The sequence below is a fragment of the Peromyscus eremicus genome, chromosome 13, assembly GCF_949786415.1.
Source record: "Peromyscus eremicus chromosome 13, PerEre_H2_v1, whole genome shotgun sequence".
Classification (NCBI taxonomy): domain Eukaryota; kingdom Metazoa; phylum Chordata; class Mammalia; order Rodentia; family Cricetidae; genus Peromyscus; species Peromyscus eremicus.
This window is the reverse complement of record NC_081429.1, coordinates 35,862,743-35,869,085: the sequence shown is the minus strand read 5'-3', so window position 1 is coordinate 35,869,085 and position 6,343 is coordinate 35,862,743. Positions and strand designations below refer to the sequence as shown.

Genomic DNA, 6,343 nt, shown 5'->3' with positions numbered 1-6,343 from the left:
GTTTTTGATGTAGTAGGAAGAGAAAGTCCAAGACTATTAATAACTTTGCCCCATTACATTTACATAAACATTTCAGGGTTTAATAAATAAATGTTAAAATTTAATCTAGCAATAATATTCATGATTATTGTTTTGTTGTATATTAATTAGGTAATAAATGGTAATGGTTTATGCAAATGATGGTAGTCATATTTATTTCTAACACGAAAATTGTGTTTTTATAGTTGTACTTTTTCTGTCTTTGCAAGTTCAGTGCTTTTAAGTAATAGCAATCTTTTTTGGAGTGTGTGTGTCTATGTGTATGTGTGTGTGCACATTTGTGTGCATATGTGTGGAGGCCAGAGGTCAACCTTGGATCTCTTTTCTTAGGTTTTTTTCTACCTTGTTTTTTGCGATCTCTTACTGTCCTCAACTCAGGTCCCCATGCTTGCAGGGGACTTTGCTCATGGGCCATCTTCTCAGCTCCCCCAAATAGTTAGCTTGTTACTTCTTTGCCTGCCAAATGGAATTAATCCAAGTCTCATCTCAGGGACCCAAAACCAAGCACATAATTAGTTAAAAGACAGCTCTACAATCAAATTCCTTGGTGATATCGGTTCTGGCAATTCTACTAATCAATCCTTCATGATCAAGGGCTGTGGGGTTCTGCACACCCATTTCTTTTACTTCCAGAATTTCCCAAATAATCCAATCTGGCTTGCCCTCCAGGTTGGCTTGTGGTGGTACATGCCTTGATTCTAGCATTCAAGAAACTGAGGCAGGAGGCTTATCAGTTTGAGGTCAGCCTAGGGTACATGGTGAATTTCAGACCGGACTATAGATAGGGAACTTTTGTCTAAACAAACAAACACAAACAAACAAGACCTACCCACAGTGATCTGCAGGCATGATGTTATTTGAGGGCGAGAATGAACCCGCTTTTCTCTGTATATCAGCCCCTATTTGATAAAATTATTTCATTGGTCTATGCAATTGTTCTCTGAACTCAAAGGGAGGCAGCATTTTGATGCCATTCTTACATTCCAAAAATGAGCTGAGGAGGGAGGCATTTTAGATGCTAAAAGGGTGACCCTTTTCAGTTTTTAGGAAACTGTGCACTGGCGTGTCCTGTCATACCTAGCTTCCTAGCAATGGAGAGTCCTCGATTTTGCCAACTCTGGACAACAGACCTCTGCTGCCTGGGTAGAGTATGCAGTCTGTCTGATAAGAGACACATTTGAGAATGTAGGTGGGGCATGCCAGAGAGGAATTCAGGAACTGATGTGGGTGTCATACAGGACGGTCCTTTCCACCATACTTTAGGGAGCTTGCAGTCTCCTTCCAGGTGAGGGGCACTGTTCATTTCCCATGATGCTAGGGCTTTGGGTCTGTAGTAGTTTTCAACGGGCTGACGAACAAAGAAAAGATAAAAGAGTTGAAAGCCTTCCCAGAGCCCAATTTGGCTGTGGTGTCCTTCTTCTCGCTTCTATCTTTGGCCCTTCTTTTGTTTCTGTAGGTGATTCAAGCTACTTTTCTCCCCCACCTCCTTTGTCTCCTAAGTTATCATTTAAACTGCAAGGGCTTCGGGACGCTTCCTCTCTGCCTCTGAGCTGCAGGGAGGGCGGGCAGGGATCATGAGGGCAGGTGCTCACTGTCACTCTTCTGGACAAGGTTGGGCAGGCTTTCTTCTCCAAAGCCTTCGAGCAGGGGCTGATGAGCAGCGGTGCCAACTGTTTTCTGCCAGGCTGGCCTCTGATTCTCCCTGTGGTGAGAAGTATGCACCTTAGGTGGGTACCAGGCTGAGGAGGCACGGGAGGGGAAACTGCTAGAGGATGCACTAGTCAATTAATTAACATCGTATATAATCAAGGGGGGGGGAGCTTTCGAATTTGATATGCAAACGTATGCAAAATCAAATGTAGATTACTCTGGGTTCAGAATGGAGACTCCTGGAGGTCTGGTGCTTTTCTTCAATAGGAATTCAGCGCTGATGAGCCACACATAGGGCAGAGAGAAATATTTTGAATCGAATGGTTCCGTCCTCTTTAATTCAGCTCTACAATAGCACCTGCTACTTATAATTTGGTGACTCTAGGCAGAGCAGGCTCCATTTACTTGTACAGCTGTACCATTCTGTTCTCCAGAAATTTCCATCTTGAGGGCTCTAACTGATCTCTCAGCCACTACAGTATGCTTGGTACAGCCAGCCACCATGCATTTTTACTGAGGCCTTTTATGGCACCCCAAGTAGCCATGCAATAGGTTATGGGGTGAGCTTGAGTCTGAATCCTGATTCTGAGCCACATTACACGATCTTAATGAGTCTTGGTTTTCTCTTCTGCAAAATGGAGGCAACAGTACCAACCCTATGAGGATTCTTGCTGTTGTCTAAAGAGGTACGTATCTGAGGCACAGGATGCTGGTGGCCACACATAGCTCTGATGATTATTACTCAGATGTGAGGCTCAGTTTGATTCCAACTTCCTTCATGAAAGTTTTCATATCCACCACAGCTTGAAGCCATCTATCCATTCTCTTGCGGTATTAGCTGGGCCATTCATCTGGAAATTAAAACCACATTTCTTCACGACTGTCTTTTGTTGTTGTTTTATTAACTAACCCCGTGTTGTTAGTTAACTCTTCCAGTCCCTCCCAGTTTTCCAATTTGGCTTGAAGTCTTTGAGGGTGGCAACCATGTCTTAATGACTTTTTAGCTTCTCAAGATGTCTGGGATTTATCTTTGTACCCAATACTTGAGCACACTCCTCTCTAAGATTAGGAAGCTCAGTGTGTCATTAGTACCTAGAAGTGGACATCTAGACTCCAGAATACATCTCTTCTCCCAGGAGCATCTGTTCCAGCATGAAGATATCCTCTCCTTTATGCTCCCATCCTTGTTTATGGTCTCCCACGATCTTTTTTTTGGACCAATTTTAGTCCACAGTGTCAAGCAGAAGTTAACAGCATCACGCACAAAGCTTTTGCCAAAACGAATGAAGACGTGGAGATTTTCCTTAATTAGACTCTGCCGGTTGAAAAGTGTGCTGTCAGGAATAGACTTCAGTGCCTTCACTCCCCCTTCCCCATCTCATCTTACCAAGCCCTGCTGAGCAAGTGATGGTTCAGCCACGGTGGCAGCCTCTGAGACCTTGATCCCCAGGTGTTAGGGATGGGCACTGTCTCAGGGAGAATCCTATTCTCTCCTCTTCTAAACCACCTGTTTTCACTTGTAAAGATGGGGCTATTATTTACCAAGTGAAGTACCTTGATATGTTGCTTGGAGTTCTGGAAAAATCTTAGCAGATGAAAAAGTTAGTGTAAAACTGGTTAGCATTTTAAAACCCACCACCACACACATGTTGACATACATCCCCTTCACTGACATGATGAAAAGCAGGGTTATCTTGTGGTTAAAATGATATAGACTATATTTAGAGGCATGTTTATTGGGCAGGCCCCTTATTTTCTATATGAGTTCCAACATGAGACCACAAAATATGAACAATTACAACAGTTTCCAAGAGTTCCATATTTCTCCCAAGTTCATTGTGAGGATAATGAAATGTGCTGGAAGGTCAGTTTTATATTTTTGGTAGGAGAGCTGAATGAAAAGCGGGCCCAGAGTCTGCTTTTGAATGCATATTTAATAGTAAATACTCTGAGCACATTAGCTGTATTTGCATGTAAATCTGGGTTTGTCTGAGGATGGAGTATGCTCAGGAATTCAGTCCAAGCAACAATGGCTAATTAGCAAATCCAGTGTCCTCCACGCCTTGTCCTTGAGTTGGTTGTCCCTGCCCTCTAACCCTGACCAGTGGCTGGAATCCAGTGGGTTCATTTTTCTCTGTTTTTCCCCCTTTTTCCTTCCTTTATTTTTTTCTTGATTCTCCTCTTCTATATTATCATTTTATTTCTGTCCCACTTACCTTCTTTTGTGTCTTTTTTTTTTTTAACTTTTCCACCTACCAATAAAAAACACTAGTAAGCTATACATTGTGTAAGTGATATACTGGCTGTTCGCTGTTTAAAAATATTTTCTGGGAATCTGGGGGTGTATGTAGCTCAGAGGTAGAGCAATTTGTAGCAACCCCCCCAAAAAAAAAACAATAAATGAAAACAACTATAATAAAAAAGATGATCTTGTTGACCAAATTTTAGTGGTGTTTCTCAAATGCTTTTTCAGCTAGGAATCACTGCTTTGCCTATGTGTATATGGGGTGGGAGGAATATGTATGTACGTGTGCACACATGTGGATAGGCCAGAGGCTGATGTCTCATGCCTTCCTCTATTGCTCTCCACTTTATTTTTGGAGACAGAGTCTCATTCGGAACCTAGAGCTCACTGGTTGGCCAGTGAATGTCAGAGACCCACTTGTCTCAGACCCTCCAGTTTTGGGGTGACAGATGTGCGCTGCCATACCCATCTTTTTATGTGGGTGCCGGAGATCTGAACTCAGGTCCTTCATGCACTAACCATCTCCCCTGCCCTGTATCCTCTAATTTTATCAAGAATCTCACCACTTCAGTTTGACCGGATCTCTTTTGCCCACCCTCCCGCTCTGCTCACTCTCAGCATCCGTTATTAATTAGCTTGCTCATCTTCCACCATCCCCCCCCGGGGCGGGGGGAGGATAATGAGTGGCCTGGACTGCTCTCAACAAGAATCTGGTTAGGTTAGTTTAGGTAGAACTTCTCTTCCTCCTGAACCGGACCTTGCATCCCTCTTCTTGGCCATGAAGACCACTTGTGTGTGCTGTGTTCATACTTGAGCCTAGTTCCACTTCGTACCTCTCTCCTTTATCACAGCAGTCCTAATTAAGATGCTCTAAACACTTCCTATATCCAGTTTCCTTTGACATCTAGAAACAAATGTACACACACTTACTTCTTTTTGGTAGTCAGTCAATTCCGGCCTGTAAAACCAGAGCTGTGGATGATTATTTTTGAAGACATAGAAACATATTCTGCAGCAGATCTTGATGTTTGCCTTTGGTTCTTTTTCTTTTTCTTTTTTTCAGTAGTAGTTTTTTATGACTAGATCTCCTTTTAAAACAAATCCCCCTGAGGTCCTAGAATATGTGACTTGATTCCTTTCATGAATTTTGTAAGTCTCTGCCATTCCCTCAAATACTGCTCCCGCTCAAGTCTCTGTCCTCAGAATATCACATAATCCGGATCTCTTTATTGTGTCCCTGGTGTCTCTCACTCTCAGCTCTTGGGGCTTTCATCTGTCAGCGTGTGTGCATTTCCATCCTTCTGACTTTGTCTTTCAGGTGACCCGTTCTCAGCTGCAATTCCTCAGCTTTATACCCGACCACTGACTGCTCGCTTCCCGTAACTGTGCGTTTGGGTTCTAGAATTCCACTGAATTCTTTCTTATATAGTTTCCATTCTCTGATGAAAATGTAGTATCTTACGGTTTAATTTTTCGAGCATGCTCGTACCTATATTCAAGGTACGAGTGTCTCCAGTGTCCGGATTTGCTGTGTTTGTTTTCATTGTCTGTTCGAGTTTTTTGTTTGTTTGTTTGCTTATTTCTTAACTTAGATTTTTTTCTCCATTATGTTTTCTCCCGTCTCGTTCTTTTTTAAAGATTTTATTTTTAAATTATGTGTCTACGTCCACATCTGAGGATGAGTTTGTGCATGTGAGTGCAGCACCTGTGGAGGTCAGCAAAGGGTGTTAGATCTCCTGCAGCTGGAGTTATGCAGGTGAGAGTCAGCAGTGGGTTCCAGGAAGTGGATCCCTTCAGTCCTCTGCAACGGAAATACGTGCTCTTAACTACAGAGGCATCTCTCCAGCTCCTGTCTGGTCATTTTGGATCACATGCTGGGCATTCTGCATGAAAAAATGGAACGCTAATTTGTGGCTCGGGGCTGTGCTTACCCCCAGAGAACACTGCCTCTTTTTCTTTAAGCAGCAGTTACACCAAAAGTCGGAGAATCTTAATTCACTCAGATTTTGCTGACTTCGACTCCATTCTCTGTGGAAGTTGATCCAAATCTGACTTACTCTTTGCGCTCAATGTGGCCCCTCTAAGTTGGTGTGCTATTCCAGTCCATTATGTGTGACTGCGAAAAATATTCAGGTGGGGTAATTATAAAAGAAGGAGGTATTGTTTAGTTCATAATTCTGGAGACTGGAGAACCCTGAGCTGGTATTGGCTGAGCTATGGTGAAGGACTGTTGGAAGCTTTCTTTTGGGCAACCAACCAGCTCCCGAATCATGACACAGAGACTAATTATTAGTTATGAATGCTCGGTCTTATCTTATGCTTGTCCCACTCGCTCTTATAACTTACTTTAACCTGTTTCTCTTCATCTATGTTTTGCCTCAGGACTTTTTGCCTTTCATTCTGTATGTC

General features: G+C 42.9%; 1 long non-coding RNA gene across 1 annotated transcript; it reads right to left on the bottom strand.

The window, feature by feature from the left end:
* Nucleotides 1–877: 877 nt before the first annotated feature.
* LOC131923138 (uncharacterized) lies at nt 878–5,304 on the bottom strand. The gene is made up of 2 exons (XR_009382529.1): nt 4,865–5,304; nt 878–2,540 (listed from the first exon to the last, which is right to left on the bottom strand). It is a non-coding gene; the product is annotated as an uncharacterized LOC131923138 (long non-coding RNA).
* Nucleotides 5,305–6,343: the final 1,039 nt, after the last annotated feature.